A 16450-nucleotide genomic window follows, 5' to 3' on the forward strand; every position below is an offset into this window, starting at 1 on the left:
CATCACAAAAATGATTTCAAAAGAAACCAATATTTATTGTAAGAAATTTCTAAAATCCAGACAAGTGTCAAGAAGAAAAAGTACCTGAAATCTCAATTGGGGTATTTCTTTCCTATTTTTTTTTTCAGTTTATTTATTTTTGAGAGAGAGAGAGCAAGACCAGGGGAGGGGCAGAGAGAGGGAGAGAATCCCAAGCAGGCTCCACACTGTCAGCTCAGAGCCCGACATGGGTCTCAAACTCACAAACGGTGAGATCACGACCTGATCAAGAGGCAGACGTGTAACCGCTGAGTCACCCAGGCGCCCTTCCTTTTTTCTATATATGCATGTATTTTATAAAATCAGAATTAATAGTATGTTATGATCTTTTTGCCACATCATTATTCATTGAAATATTTTGAATATGTTAATATTTTAACAGTGGCATAACATTCTATCACCTAAATTATTTTTATGCTTTGCCTCATTTCTTCCTAATTGTAAGATTAATTGAAGTGTAGTTCTTACACTTTACATTTTTATAGCCTCTTAGCACGTCCTGCTCAGGCCATCCTGCCCCTCGTGGAGGAGGTGGGGTTGCTGGCATCTGCTGTGTTGTCTCACCTCACTTTGGGTCCTCAGTGAAAGCTGAGAAGAGGTACCTCATTTTAGTCTCCTGTTTCTTACGTATCGACAGATTGCAGGAATAACCAAGAAAAACCAGCAGAAATACAACAGTGCTGGTGGACTTTCACCCACTTATTTCAATCCTTGCTGGACTAGATAGTGCAAAAAGGTAAGACAATTATAGTAACAATAATATAGTTAATTACTTAAATAATTATGGTATTTTATACTATAAAAATTTTATTAACATGATTATTAATAATATATGTGCTTATCAATAAACTAAAATAACAATATAACCAGTCACTAATATTCTCAACTGTATCCCTTGAAAAGAGTAGACTTCTTTTCAAGTATGAATGGAAAAAGTTATATAAAAATGAACCCAGGGGTACCTGGGTGGATCAGTCGGTTGAGCATCTGACTCCTGATTTCGGCTCAGGTCATGATCCCAGGACCATGCGATTGTGTCCCACATTGGGCTCTGCACTTAGCATGGGGCCTGCTTGGGATTCTTTCTCTCTCTCTTTCTCCCCCTGCCCCCGCTCATACACACACTCTCTCTAAAAAAAGAAAGAAAAATGAACACGAAGGAAAATCCATTATACATAACAAATTAGGAATAGTACAAATCACATTCTCTGATCACAACACAATAAACCTAGAAATAAAAAAGTAGACGCAGAACATCAACCATTTGAGGATGTCAGCATTTTCTATCAAACTACCCTTGGACAAAAAATAAATGTATAGACTTTTGGGGAAATAATGCTGATGAAAACACCACCTTCAAAACCCATGGATAGAGCTACGCTCAGAGGAAAATGGGTAGTCTTGCCACGCTCCTTACTGAATAATAAAGAAATCTAAACTACAGCAGGCAGCCTAGTTTTCCCAAGAAACAGGGAGAAGGAATGTGGTTTTTGCTTTGGGAGTTCCCTGAGAGAGCTGGCCATTTTATTAAACTCCCCAGAGTCAAAGCTCTAGTCTAGGAAAATACTCAAAGAGGCAAACCAATAAATACCCCAAGTCCAAGGCTTAGTCAAAGCTCAGTAAATTAGACATTAGTGTTTTGTTGGTTTTTTTCTTAAATATAATTCACATACCATCCAATGCATCCACCTAAAATTTTAAATTCAGTGGCTTTTAGCATATTCACAGACTCATGCACCCACAACCACAATCAATTTTAGAATATTTTCATTACCATTAAAAAAAAATATGCCCTTTGGCAGTCACTCTCCATTTGTCCCCAGTAACTCCCACTCCAGCACCTGACAGCCACAATTCTGCTTTCTTCTGTCTCTGGATTTGTCTATTCTGGATAGAGGGAATGGGGGGGGGGGTGACCTCTTGACGGGTGCAGGGGTGATAAGAAATCTCTGAAATGCAGTGCTTCTAACTAGATGGAGCCAGCTGGTTGCATGACGCTGTGAATCTATTGAACGCCGCAGATTCGTGCTTTAGAACGGTCAAGTTTATATTTTGTGTACTCTAGCACAATACTAATTTTAAAAATCCAATCCAGCATTTGTGAAGTCATTGATCAGGATCATACCTAAGACTTAGTCATGCATATTTAAGTGAGTTATTTTTTGTCACATTATATTAAGAGAAACAACAAACACCAGCAGCGAAATAGCACCCCGAACAACAAATATTTAAGCTTATTTAACAAAAACAAGGAGTGTAGGCATTTTGTTTCTTCAACAGAAAAGTACGATAATTCTAACAAAACGAACACACGGAGTGAAAAACCGTTTTCATTGTAACTACGGAACGTGTTGTTGCATTTCCGTAGACTATGCCGAGGGAAGGGGAGAGGTCTGGAATATCAGGTCACGAGGCTGTCTTCCCCCTGCTCTCTCTCTGTTTACAGATGAGGGAGGGAAGATAATCCTGCAGCCTCTTCAAGTCCTGGGAGCCTTCTCACTTCAGCAGCATTAAAACCACGTGGACATGGACAGAGTGAGCGATTGCCTCGCTGGCTGCCACCCAGCCTCTTCGCTCGCCCCTCGGGACCGCCCGGCGCAGCCAGTGGACGAGGGACAAATCATCACCCCCACAGGCTGTCTGACCCTGAAGGTAATAACACTCAAAGAAATGGCATTGAATTCGAGAGCAAATTCAAGGCATCTGCCATGCTTGTGCTAAACATCCTCTTGTTCCCAAGTAAGGGAACATGATGGTCATTTTCTGAACGATCTGGGATTTTAGGAAGAAAATGATTCAAGAATGCAGCAATCAAGCATTCATGCGGTGGTTTGTGATATTGGCTGCACATGAGAATCATCTGGGGGCTTTGAGAAACCTCTGTGACCTCCCTGGTCCCACCCTAGACCGGCTGAGTCAGATGCTGAGGGGCCTTGGCTCCCCAGGTGGTTCCAACATGCAGAGCACAAGAAGCTCGAGAAGCTCGCTTCCTGACAATTCAGGTGGAAACAGCTTCAGCCGCCAGCACCGAAGCTACTCAACTTTGCAGGAATACACCTGTAGGAGGAACTAAAGCCCTCCCAAAGGACCCTTCAGCTGTTGTGCTGGGAAAGCTCTGGGCAAGCTCAGTGGCGGGGGGGGGGGAGACAAGATGCAGGTGAGCCAGGCTCCCGTTCACTCACCCACTACTCATCTGTTCACTTATTCGCTCCATGTTTCTAGGCTCCCCTCTGTGCCAAACCCTGGACTGGGCCCTGGGGAAACCAAGTCAGAAAGAAGGCCTGGTGCCTCCCTCAGAAAGCTCGAAGTCTGGCAACCAGGTGCGAGAGATGCTCTGGAAGAAGCCATGGGCTTTCAGGGGAAGGAGACTGTCACCTAAGTCACCTAGCCTGGCAGAGCAGGAGGAGGGAGCATCCTTGAAGACAGCTTTCCGAAGGAGGGGACACCTGACTGGAGACATGGAGATGGACCAGGTATGAGCCGAGTGCTACACTTCTGAGAGATAGCAGCAAATCCCCTGTGAGTGGGGTTCTCAGCCTGGGATGCACCTGGAACCACCTCGGAGCTTCTAAGCGTGTCCACCTCTGGCCCCAAGTCCAGAGGCCCTGGTCTAACTAGTCCGCAGTGGGGCCTGGGCACTTGTATGTTTTATAAATGTCGTAATTTTTTTATTAAGGTGAAATTCACATAACATAGAATTAACCATTTTAAAGCGAACAGTTCAGTGGCATTTAGTACATTCACATTCACCGCCTCTATTTGGTTCCAAAACACATTCGTCGCCCTAAAATAAAACCTGTATGCGTTAACCAGTCACTCCCTATTTCACTCTTACCCCAACCCCTGGCAACCATAAATCTGCTTTCTATCTCTATGGATTTAACTACTCTGGATATTTTACATAAAAGGAATCCTACAAAATGGGACCTTTGTATCTGCCTTCTATCACTTAGCATAATGCTTTCAAAGTTCAGCCGTGTTGGGGCATGTGTCAATACCTTATTCCTTTTTAAGGCAAGATAATAGTCCATCATATGGATATTGCATAATTTGTTTACCCACTCATCTATCGCTGGACATGTGGCTTGTTTCCACCTTTTGGCTACTGTGAATAGTGCTATGAACATTCGTACACAAATGTTTAACATCTATTTTCAGTCCTTTTGGGTATATACTGGACATATGTAGTTGTTTTTTGTTTTTTTAAGTTTATTATTTTGAAAGAGAGAGAGTGTGAGAAAGCACTCAAGCAGAGGAGGGGCAGAGAGGGAGGGAGTAAGAGAGAATCCCAAGAAGGCTCCGTGCTGCCCGCATGCAGCCCAACACAGGGCTCAATCTCACAAACCGTGAGATCACAACCTGAGCCAAAATCATGAGTCAGACACTCAACCAACTGAGCCACCCAGGTACCCCTGGATGTCTGTAGTTTTTGAAAGCTCCCTGAAGATACTAACATGCAGCCAAGGTTGTAAGTCACTAATTTGGAACACCAGTTGAATAGATTCCCAGGCCTTGCTCTGGACAGTCTAATTTCGCCACTTAAGGAATCTCTCTTCCTGGCCCTCTCTCTGCCTTGGCATCTCCTTCCTCTGCGTCGACAGGCCAGCCTACCTGTCAGCCTCAGGAGTGCCTCGGCCAATGGCCAACGTGCGCCTCATTAAGTGCAGGAACAACCCCTTCCCCTCCGAGGGAGGTCCCTCCCTGCCCCAGCCCAGCAGTCCGGGCTGGTTCCTCTGGGGATCCCTCCAGGTGAGGCCCAGAAGCTGCTCATCCTTCCTGCCTGGGCGAGCCCCTGCTCCTGATCTCCTGTGGGAGATTCTTGGGCACTCCTATCCCCCAAGAACAAATCATCACGTTTACCGATGGTGCAGTCTTGATTGATCTTTACAGCCCAAAGCCCTCTGACTCCGTAAGGACATATTAGGTCAGAGACACCTCCACCAGTCACATTCACAGGACATCCCAGTGTGAAGCATCGGTATTTCGCTATCAGGTGACCACACAGTTGTCACCAAGAGTTGTTCATATTTGTGTCACTAAAAGGCCCATCCTGGAGATTTTCCCCAAGCAAAGGAAGCTGCCCTAAAACTGATCAAACTCCAGATACAGAAAACTGACCACTTTCAAAAGGCACTTCTCCAGCTTCAAAAAAATTGAAGTGCGTGGGTTCCAGTTTCTTAGATAAACCCAAATAGTATGGATCCTGGCACCAGTGTCAAATTCAGGGACATCGTGGGGTCTGTGGGACTACTCACAAACATACCTGGTGTGAGCTCCAGCAGGGGTAAGATGGCCACCTTCCTCCCCTGACAGCTAGGGAAGCAGACTTGTTTGCCTCAGTATGAGGGGTCAAGGTGGCTCCAAAGAGCTTGAGAAATACAAAAATTTGACAATGCTCTTGTGTCACCTAAGTCCCATTCCATAAGTCAGAAAGCAAAACCACTTTAATACATTTAATCTAAATGTAGAAATACTTCTGGCATTTTACTTTTAGTATGGGTCAAACCCTGCTCGATGCATCAGCACATGTTATCTCATTTAATCCTCACAGTGACCATGTGAGGTAGAATTTATTATCCACATTTTAAAGATGAGGATGGGGCAGCCTGGCTGGCTCTGTCGGTAGAGTGTGCAGCTCTTGAGCTCAGGTTGTGGGTTCAAGCCCCATGTTGGGTGTAGAGATTACTTAGAAATAAAATCTGTATTTAAAAAAATTTTTTTAATGGTTATTTTATTTCTGAGGGAGAGACAGCATGAATGGGGGAGGGGCAGAGAGAGAGAGAGAGAGAGGGGGACACAGAATCCGAAGCAGGTTCCAAGATGTCAGCATAGAGCCTGACACGGGGCTCAAACTCAAGAACCATGAGATCATGACCTGAGTGAAGCTGGATACTTAACCAACTGAGCCACCCAGGTGCCCCAAAAATAAAATCTTAAAAAAATCATAAAGAGGAGGAGCTTGAGGCCCAGAGAGGTTAATCAACTTGCCCAAGGTCACACAGCTATTAAGTAATGGATCTGGGATGCAAACCTAGATCTGTTTGACTTCAAAGTATGTGGTTCTAAATGATGGATATTCTCTCAAAAAGTGTATTTTGGGAAAGGAATGACCTACTGATCGGCACAGATGCTGCACCCACTCAGAGCGGTAAGAAGGATCTAAAAAGGATATCTACTGGGCGTGCTTAAAAAATAGAACGTGATGTAAGCTAAGTGCTAGACTGTACGGTCTGTAGGAGGCAAAGGACCCGGGGAACATCCCTAGTTCACAACACTCAGCACTGTGCTGGGTACGAGTTGTGCTGGCTGAAATTGATCGCCAATGACATCCCACTTGATCTTAGATTGCTCTTTCAAATGTAATAACTAATAAATCCATAAAGTTGCATCTTTCTAGAGCTTCTATTCCACAAGGTAAGCTTGTAAAACATCATTCATTTTGGACAACACAAGTTGTTCCAGAGGCTAAGAGGATTCCAAGAGAGTGGCAGCAGAAATGGGAACACTCTTTCCTCACGTGGGTAAGTTCTGGGCTCTCATTCTTTCCTGAGGTGACCACACACATATTATCACCCATCCATCGTCCAAGAAAGTCGAGCCAGGGAACTCGCACAGTTAAACATTTCCATCCGCAGGCCGCCTGGCCAACCAAATGCCACTCTGGCACTTTCGTGCGGTGATCATTTAGGCCGGCAGGCGGCGATCTTGCCCGCGACATTCTACCTTCGCGGTTTCTCAACCGGGCAGCTAGATGCGGCACTCAGGCCAAGTTAACTGAAAAGGTTTCTCGGCTGAGGACTCCTTGGCACAGCTGGTATTTGCAATAGCAAAAGAAAGTGTCAGAAGCAAACGTGCTTTCTCTGCTTTCTCATGACTGCTTTTAGGAGGAACTGCTTTAAAAAAAGAAACAGAATTGCTTGCTTTTGTCAACTTTCTGAAAATGTATTATTCAACTAATTAAAACTTGAATTACAATCTTGGTGGGTTGGGTTTTTTTTTTTTTTTTCCATTAATGTCAGATGGCCTTTTCATCTGCCTCATTTTCCAAGGTAGTTTAGTATCTCAACTTCCTTCCTACCTTCTTCCTTCCTTCCCTCCTTCTCTCCTTCCCTCATTCCTTCCTTCCTTCCACTTATTTATTTTTTTTAATGTTAACGTTTATTTTTGAGAGAGACAGTGTGAGCATGAGTGGGGGAGGAGAAGAGAGAGAGACACACACAGAATCTGTCTCACACACAGAATCCAAAGCAGGCTCCAGGCTCTGAGCTATCCACACAGAGCCCATAGCCCAACGCAAGGCTTGAACCCACAACCTGTGAGATCATGACCTGAGCCGAAGCCCGACGCTTAACGGACAACCACCCAGGCGCTCCCGGACTTTCTTTTAAATGAATTCTCAAAATAGAGTCTGAACAGGCTGACTGGCCTTGCAGGAAAATGTCTGTCTGCCACTGTCACCCTCACTGGGTGGCAGCATTTAGAACATTATTTCTGCTTCACCAAAACTTGGGGTTTCAGCTGCTTTTTGGTTTCCCTTGCAGAACCTCATGGACGGGACGGGGTGTGAACCCAGGAGACGGAGAAGGGTACTTGTTTTTGTGTTGGAGATCAAAGGTAAGGTGCTATTTGATAGAAATTCTCTGCTGCTCTCAAAACAAACAAAACCCACTTAAAAACCAGTAATTTCATGAAGACCCAGGATGTCAAGTGGCACAGAGAGGCAGAAGGGGATGACGCTTCGAGATCGGCAAAGACAAAGCTCTTTACAGAAGTGGTGTTTAAACCCAGTTTTGGTCAATTTGAATAGATAAAAGTCACTGCTTGTAAACTGGAATTGTAAATGAAAGCTCAAAAAATCCAAGCCTCAAAGGAGAAAACTGTAATCAAAATTCATTTTTTTTTTCTTTTCATGTAGTCTTTATTTTTTTTAATTTAATTTTTTATTTTTTAAAATTTATATCCCAATGAGTTAGCATATAGTGCAACAATGATTTCAGGAGTAGATTCCTTAGTGCCCCTTCCCCATTCAGCCCATCCCCCCTCCCATAACCCCTCCAGGAACCCTCAGTTTGTTCTCCATATTAGGAGTCTCTTCTATTTTGTCCCCCTCCCTGTTTTTATATTATTTTTGTTTCCCTTCCCTTATGTTCATCTGTTTTGTCTCTTAAAGCCCTCATATGAGTGAAGTCCTATGATTTTTGTCTTTCTCTGACTAATTTCACTGAGCATAATACCCTCCAGTTCCATCCACGTAGTTGCAAATGGCAAGATTTCATTCTTTTTGATTGCTGAGTAATACTCCATTGTATGTATATACCACATTTTCTTTATCCATTCAGCCATCGACGGACATTTGGGCTCTTTCCATACTTTGGCTATTGTTGACAGTGCCGCTATAAACATTGGGGTGCATGTGTCCCTTCGAAACAGCACACCTGTACCCCATGGATAAATGCCTAGTAGTGCAATTGCTGGGTTGTAGGGTAGTTCTATTTTTAATTTTTTGAGGAACCTCCATACTGTTTTCCAGAGTGGCTGTACCAGCTTGCATTCCCATCAAAATTCGTTTTTAAAAGATGATCATGGGAGCCTGGGTGGCTCAGTCAGTTTAGCACCGACTTTGGCTCAGGTCATGATCTCGCGGTTCATGGGTTCGAGCCCCACATGGGGCTCTGTGCTTGCAGCTCGGAGCCTGGAACCTGCTTTGGATTCTGTATCTGTCTCTCTGTCCCTCCCCTGCTCACACTCTGTCTCTCAAAAATAAATAAACATTTAAAAAAATTAAAAATAAATAAAAGGTGATCAACACACAACCCTTTTGGATTTACACACATTAGAGGTATTCCAAACTCATTTGTTTGGGAAGATGAAAACAGGCATCGCTACTCAGAGCACAGATGAGTTTTTCCGGAAGCTCACCTGGAAATGCAATTGTATGATGTCCATGGAGTTAGGAGTAAGCATTGAGCAAGTAGAAACACTGGGATGAAGTGTGTGCTTGTCTCACTCAAACCTTTCTCCTGCAAGAGAATTCTGTTTCCACCTCGCTGGCAGGATGGGGCTACTCCCCACTGCTTGGGGGAGACTTCTCTCCTGCTTTTGCCTTTCCCCTAACTTTGAGCTCCATTTTGTTGTCTCAAGGAAAACCACAGTGGCTGTCTTTCTGTTTTGCCCCTGACAAGGAAGCCTGTCCTTGGAAAGGACAGAACTCAGACCAGCTCCCTCGTTTACAGAAGCGGGGCTAGTGACTTGCCTGGGTCACCTTGACTTACACAGCTGGGATAGAGGCAGCAGATCTGATGACTGGTTAGGAGTTTTTTCCTTTGCATCCCAAGTGCCTAAGACCAACCTGGTGTGACTGTGCATGTAGGAAATTGCCTTGGAACATCTCATGACCAAGTCCCCAGAAAGTTCTCTCTGGGCCACTGACAGAACTTAGTTCCCGTGATGTGAAAACCACAGGAATAGTGAATTTGCAGAATATTCTGTGGGGTTTTTTTTTTATGGCTATAATCTGATGAATAAAAGAGATTTTAAAAAATAATAATTTGCATAAATACCCTGGCTTTTTTATTAGAGTCTAACCTTTTTGAGGGTAGAGAACATGTTATATTCATTTCTATAAAGTCTATAATTCCCTCTCTACTCACACTTGATGTCCAATAAGTATTCCTTGTTTGATTGAATAGGGATGGCTCTGAATTGAAGCCTGGATTGAAAAATTCAAAGCAATGGCAGGATTTTTCTTACCTCTGACTTTTAGCCCTTTTTCTCCCTGTGACCAGGCCTCCTGGAAGTTTTCCTCTTCTCTCTTAAACTTTTTCTCTGTGACACTCATTGGATATCTCGTCACATACAGCCTTTTCCTGTTTCTTACTTCATATACAACATTTAATTTTCCCAGCAAGGTTGTCCTCAAAGGTCAGGCTAATGTTTCCTGTGCGATGATATCCAAGTCAGTACATGGTACCGTGCTAGGCCCATAGACAAATTCCAAAGACTATTGAAAAGAACAGCTTCAGCACTGGTAAGAATCTACATGATGCTTTTAGATAGCATTTTATTTTTTAAGTTCTCTCTCAGAAATTATTCCTTTTGTGGGGCACCTGGGTGGCTCAGTCCGTTAGCGTCCAACTTCAGCTCAGGCCATGATCTCACGGTTGGTGAGTTCAAGCCCCACGTCGGGCTCTGTGCTGACAGCTCAGAGCCTGGAGCCCGCCTCGGATTCTGTCTCCTCTCTCTGCCCCTCCCCTACTTGTGCTCTGTCTCTCAAAAATAAATAAATATAATTTTTAAAATTTCAAAAAAAGAAATTCCTTTTTTGACAACATAACACGTTTTTAATTTTCAAATTTTATTCAAAATAGTTTTTTAGCTGATGGACTTTATTTTTCATTGTGAACTTTACATAACATAAAAGATATCATCTTAACCATGTTTAAGTGTATGGTCCAGTGGTATTGAGTACATTCATGTCGCTATACACTTATGTCCAGAACTTTTCTCATCTTACAGACCTGATACTCTGTACGCATCAAAAAATAACTCCCTATATTCCTCCCTCCCCAGCTCCTGGTAAGCACCATTCTACTTCTTGTGTCTCTATAAATTTGACTAATTTAGTGGTTTATGTTAGTGGAATGGTACAGTTTTTATATTTTTGTGACTGGCTTGTTTGACTTAGTATGACGTCTTTCATCCACACGGTAGTAATGTCAGGATTTCCTTTCTTTTTAAGGCTGAGTACTATCCCATTTGTATGTTTATGTCACATTTTGTTTATTCATCCCTCCACCAGTGGACAGATTAGGATGGATTGGGTTGCTTCCACCTCTTGGCTGTTGTGATTAATGCTGGTGTGAATATGGATGTACAAATATCTATCCCAGTCCTTGTTTTTAATTTATTCAGGTATACACCCAGAGATGTAATTGCTGGATCATATGGTAATTCCATTTTTAATTTTTTGAAGAACCTCCATACTCTTTTCCATAGTGGCTATGTCATTTTACACTCCTACTGGCAGGACACTAGGGTTCCAATTTCTCCACATCCTTGCCAACGCTTGTTGTTTTCTGTTGTTTATGTCTTTGTTTATAATGGTCATCCTAATGAGAGTGAAGTGGTGTCTTATGGTGGTTTTGATTTGCATTTCTCTAGTGATTAGTGATGTTGAGCATCTTTTGTTGTACTAAATGGCCATTTTAATTTATTTTTTTTTTAATTTTTAGTGTTTATTTTTGAGAGAGAGAGAAAGAGAGACACAGTGTGAGCAGAGGACGGGCAGAGAGAGAGGGAGACACAGAATCCAAAGCAGACTCCAGGCTCTGAGCGGTCAGCACAGAGTCCGACACAGAGCTCGAACTCATGAACTGAGAAATCATGACCTGTGCCAAAGTTGGATGTTTAACTGACTGAGCCACCCACGTGCCCCTAAATGGCCATTTTTATATCTTCTTTGGAGAAATGTCTATTCCTTCTCTGCCCATTTTATTATTTTTTTTTTTATTTTCAGTAGAACTCGAAATCCCGAGATCAAGACCTGAGCTAAGATCAAGAGTTGGATGTTTAACCGACTGAGCCACCCAGGTGCCCCCCCTGCCCATTTTATTTATTTTTTAAAATGTTTATTTATTTATTTTTGAGAGAGAGAGCATGCGCACAAGTGGGGGAGGGACAGAGAGAGAGAGAGACGCACAGAGTGTGAAGCAAGCTCCAGGCTCTGAGCTGTCAGCACAGAGCAGGGCCCTGCATTAGCAGGGCTCACACCCACGAACCGTGAGATCATGACATGGGCAGAAGTCAGATGCTCAGCTAACTGAGCCACACAGGCGCCCCTCTGCCCATTTTGAAATCAAGTTATTTGGGTTTTTTGTTGTTGAGTTGTAGAAGCTGTTTCAATAATCTGGATATGTATGATTTGCAAATATTTTCTCCCATTTCATGGGTTGCCTTTTCACTCTTGACGATATCCTCTGATGCACAAAAGTTTTTAATTTTGATATAATATAGTTTATTTTTATTTCTGTCTATACTTTTAGTGTCTTATCCAAGAACAAACTAACAATTTTAGAGTGCAGTGCAGTCCCCCAAAATGGTTTCTAAGCCTAAAATATTAGAACTGGACATCATCCTAAAGTGGGGAGTGTCATTTTTTCATTCTCTTAAAATAACAGGTGAATTGAATGAGTAAGTATCGTTTTGATTAGGGGTTGTGTGGCCATTACTAGGAATGTTTGAATGTTATGTCTGTGTTGTGCCTGGATAGGTAATATGAGAGCCAGAGTCAGCTGCTTACAAGGTTTTCCTGCAAGATGTGAACATACGTGTCCTCTGTTAATCAATAGGTTTGGCTTACAGTAGGTTTGGTTACAATAAAAACATGGTAGAGGTTTTCATTGCTGGGTGAGTCTCTGTCCTTCTCAGAATACCTGTAAGAAGCAGAAGGGTACAGACACGGTCCCACAGACATAATTAATGAGGGGGAAATGTCAGGAGTCTCAGAAAAAAATTGTTACTCTTGGAGTTTTAACTGGCCAAATATTATAAATTTTATCTGAAAAACATACATACAACAAAGACGTAGAATAAAATTTATACCTCAGAAAACAAAGGGTGATTACGTGAACATGTGACTAATCACAGGAGAGGAAGAGAGGCTTGAATTATGCTTTGATGGCAACTTGGTGCTTACCCTAGTATCAGGACTATCAAAAGCTTCAAGTATGATTTCCAGAACATTCTGCCTGACCCCAAAAGTATTTATCTTTGCAACTCATTTATGGTGTCCATAAAGTTACCTATGTCTACTCTATCGGATTTTTAAAAGTTTCTTCTACATTTTCCCCCAATTTGAAAACTTTTCTATGAGCTCACATGAAAAGAGCAAGCTCATATAGACATGAGAACTTAAAATATAGACTCATTCTCAAATCACCAAACACATTTGAAGTGTCAAATATACATTCTTAATTATATTCTGGTTTGGGATTTTCAAACTTTTAAAAATCCTGAGTCTTTATATTAAAATGTAGGTTGACCTTTTTCAAACAATAGTCTTACTGATACATAAAATTGAGAGATTGTCATAAAATAAAATTTGTGTGAGTTGTACCTCACACAAATGGAGTGAGGAGTTTTGGTAAAATAATAATAATGGCAGTAACATTTTATTTATTTTTTATTTTTTGGATATTTTTATTTTTTATTTGCATTTTCCATTTTCTTAGGGTGATTATAAATTTTTTTATTTTAGCTTGTTTTATTTTTTAAATTTACATCCAAATTAGCATATAGTGCAACAATGATTTCAGGAGTAGATTCCTTAGTGCCCCTTCCCCATTCAGCCCATCCCCCCTCCCACAACCCCTCCAGGAACCCTCAGTTTGTTCTCCATATTTGTGAGTCTCTTTTGTTTTTCCCCCTCCCTGTTTTTATATTATTTTCCCTTCCCTTTATATTGTTTCCCTTCCCTTATGTTCATCTGTTGTGTCTCTTAAAGCCCTCGTATGAGTGAAGTCCTATGATTTTTGTCTTTCTCTAACTGACTAATTTCACTGAGCATAATACCCTCCAGTTCCATCCACGTAGTTGCAAATGGCAAGATTTCATTCTTTTTGATTGCTGAGTAATACTCCATTGTATGTATATACCACATCTTGTTTATCCATTCATCCATCGAGGGACATTTGGGCTCTTTCCATACTTTGGCTGTTGTTGATAGTGCTGCTAGAAACATGGGGGTGCACATGTCCCTTTGAAACAGCACACCTGTACCCCATGGATAAATACCTAGTAGTGCAATTGCTGGGTCATAGGGTAGTTCTCTTTTTAGTTTTTTGAGGAATCTCCATACTGTTTTCCAGAGTGGCTGCACCAGCTTCCATTCCCACCAGCAATGCAAAAGAGATCCTCTTTCTCCACATCCTCACCAACATCTGTTGTTGCCTGAGTTGTTTAATGTTAGAATGGCAGTAACATTTTAGAGTTATCACTTACTAGGTTGGAGATGACGATTATAATAAATTTTTCCTATCTCTTTGATGTTGTGACCTATCCAAGTCAAAGAAAAGGAAGTGTAATATATTTGCCACCTATAGGTGGCAATCTTTGTATTATCAGCATTGTCTTTATTAAAAGGCAGATTATTAGAAATAATTAGAAATCATATTTTTGCAAAATTTTAAAGAACTTTATTATGAAAATTTCAAACATACATAAAAGTATAGAGAGTAGAGGGGCGCCTGGGTGGCTTAGTCGGTTAAGCATCGACTTCAGCTCAGGCCATGATTCACCATTCATCAGTTTGAGCCCCACATGGGGCTCTGTGCTGACAACTCAGAGCCTGGATCCTGCTTCGGATTCTGTGTCTCCCTCTCTCTCTCTGCCCCTCCCCCACTGGTGCTCTGTCTCTCTCTGTCTCAAAAATAAATAAAACACTAAAAAAATTTTTTTTTAAGTGTAGAGAGTAGTATAATGAACCACCATGTTCTCACCAGCCTCTTCAACAGTTTCCACAGCCAGTCTTGTTTTATTGGCCCGTATCCCCTTCTCTACCATCTGGGTTATTATTATTATTTTTTTAGAGTTTATGTATGTATGTATGTAATCTCTATACCCAATGTGGGCTCAAACTCAGGACCCCAAGATTTAAAGTCACATGCTCTTCCGACTGAGTCCCACACCATGTGGATTATTTTGAAGCAAATCTCAGACATTGCAAAATTAAAATAGAAAAATAAAGTTATGGCACCACCTTTAAAACACCTCCAAGGAATTCTAGTAGCACCCAGGGAATCCTAAAAAATAAATGAACAAATAAAAAGCAAAAAGCAACCTTCCTACTATGAAGATAAAGAAGCATTGAAGGTCACAGCGTGTAAAACATGAGGTGATAAAACTCCATCTATCAAATAATGTAACAATGTTTTTATTATACACATTGAGTGTATGCAGGTGAAATAGAGGTGATACTTTAGGTCTGAAAGAGAGAACCTTTCTTTTTTAAGCAGTGACTAAGTTACAGAAATAGTGATAGAATATATGACATCCATATCCTTCCTTGGGGCTAAAAAAAGTGATAAGACCAAGTTAGAAGTTTTAGCAAAATGAGTGGCGATATATAAAGGGGATACGAATAAGCCAGGGGAATGGAAATTTACCGACTTGTTAGAACAAAGCAGTGACAGCTGCTAGCTCTAAATTTAGAAACAGACGCAAGAAATTTTCTGAGCACCACCAAATAAATCACGATCCACCCGGCCCCTTTCAGATTTTTTTTTTTTTTTTTTTTTTTTTTTTTTTTTATTTATTTTTGGGACAGAGAGAGACAGAGCATGAACAGGGGAGGGGCAGAGAGAGAGGGAGACACAGAATCGGAAACAGGCTCCAGGCTCCGAGCCATCAGCCCAGAGCCTGACGCGGGGCTCGAACTCACGGACCGCGAGATCGTGACCTGGCTGAAGTCGGACGCTTAACCGACTGCGCCACCCAGGCGCCCCCCCTTTCAGATTTTAACCCCTAAAACAATGCAAGGCAAACAGTTACCTCCAGGGTGGTGACTTAGTGGCTGTTCCCTTCCACAAACCTCAGTGCCCTCTGGGTCCAGGGCAACCTCTCCTGAGAGTCCTGCCCTTGAAGGACAGCTCAAATGAAAACCAAGGGCAGGGGGCGAGCATCTCTTGAAAGATTCTAGGGTTTCTGTGATTTACCGAGACGTTTCTGATTTCACAGATGATCTGAAAGTGCAGTACATACTGTTTACATGTTCATCACATTCTCCGAGCTCTTCTAGCCCCAACTCTGGACATAAAATGATTTCCAAAAGCGCTCTAAGTGTCCGTGATATAGATTCTTTCACCTACCTGAAGCAGAAACTTAGCCATTGCTACTAAAAAAATTTTTTTTAATCTTTTTTTAATCTTTATTTTTGAAAGAGAGAGAGAGATAGTGCAAGTGAAGAAGGAACAGAGATGGAGACACAGAATCTGAAGCAGGCTCCAGGCTCTGAGCTGTCAGCACAGAGCCCAACTTGGGGTTCAAACTCACAAACTGCAAGATCATGATCTGAGCCGAAGTTGGAGGCTTAATTCACTGAGCCACCCAGGTGCCCTAAAATTTTTTTAATTAAAAAAAAAATTCCAAGTAATGGTCTATAAACAGAGCACCTCAGAATGAGTAGAAAGCAATGTCAGAGTCACCAGATATGGTTTCTAGTCAGGTCACTGCCCTGGGGTGACCAAGGACATCACACATGCCAGGTGGGGCTTGAGTTTCCTCCCCCAGGATGGGCAAATAGCTGCACTTGCCTTCACTGAGTCACAGAAATATTGCTAAGGACGACCAGGAAAACTACCATACACACACTTTGAAATTTAAAAAAAAAATTATTAGTTTATTTATTTTGAGAGAG

The 16450-nt window shown here is 41.9% G+C and overlaps 1 long non-coding RNA gene across 2 annotated transcripts; it reads left to right on the plus strand.

The window, feature by feature from the left end:
* The first annotated feature begins 597 nt into the window (after positions 1 to 597).
* LOC144614617 (uncharacterized) lies at positions 598 to 7933 on the plus strand. 2 transcript variants are annotated; one of them, XR_013552494.2, is made up of 4 exons: positions 598 to 775; positions 2486 to 2691; positions 3262 to 3512; positions 7581 to 7933. It is a non-coding gene; the product is annotated as an uncharacterized LOC144614617 (long non-coding RNA). The 2 variants fall into 2 exon arrangements; XR_013552493.2 differs by having other exon boundaries at positions 2486 to 3512.
* Positions 7934 to 16450: the final 8517 nt, after the last annotated feature.

Source organism: Panthera onca, chromosome E2 (assembly GCF_046562875.1).
Source record: "Panthera onca isolate mPanOnc1 chromosome E2, mPanOnc1 haplotype 2, whole genome shotgun sequence".
NCBI lineage: Eukaryota > Metazoa > Chordata > Mammalia > Carnivora > Felidae > Panthera > Panthera onca.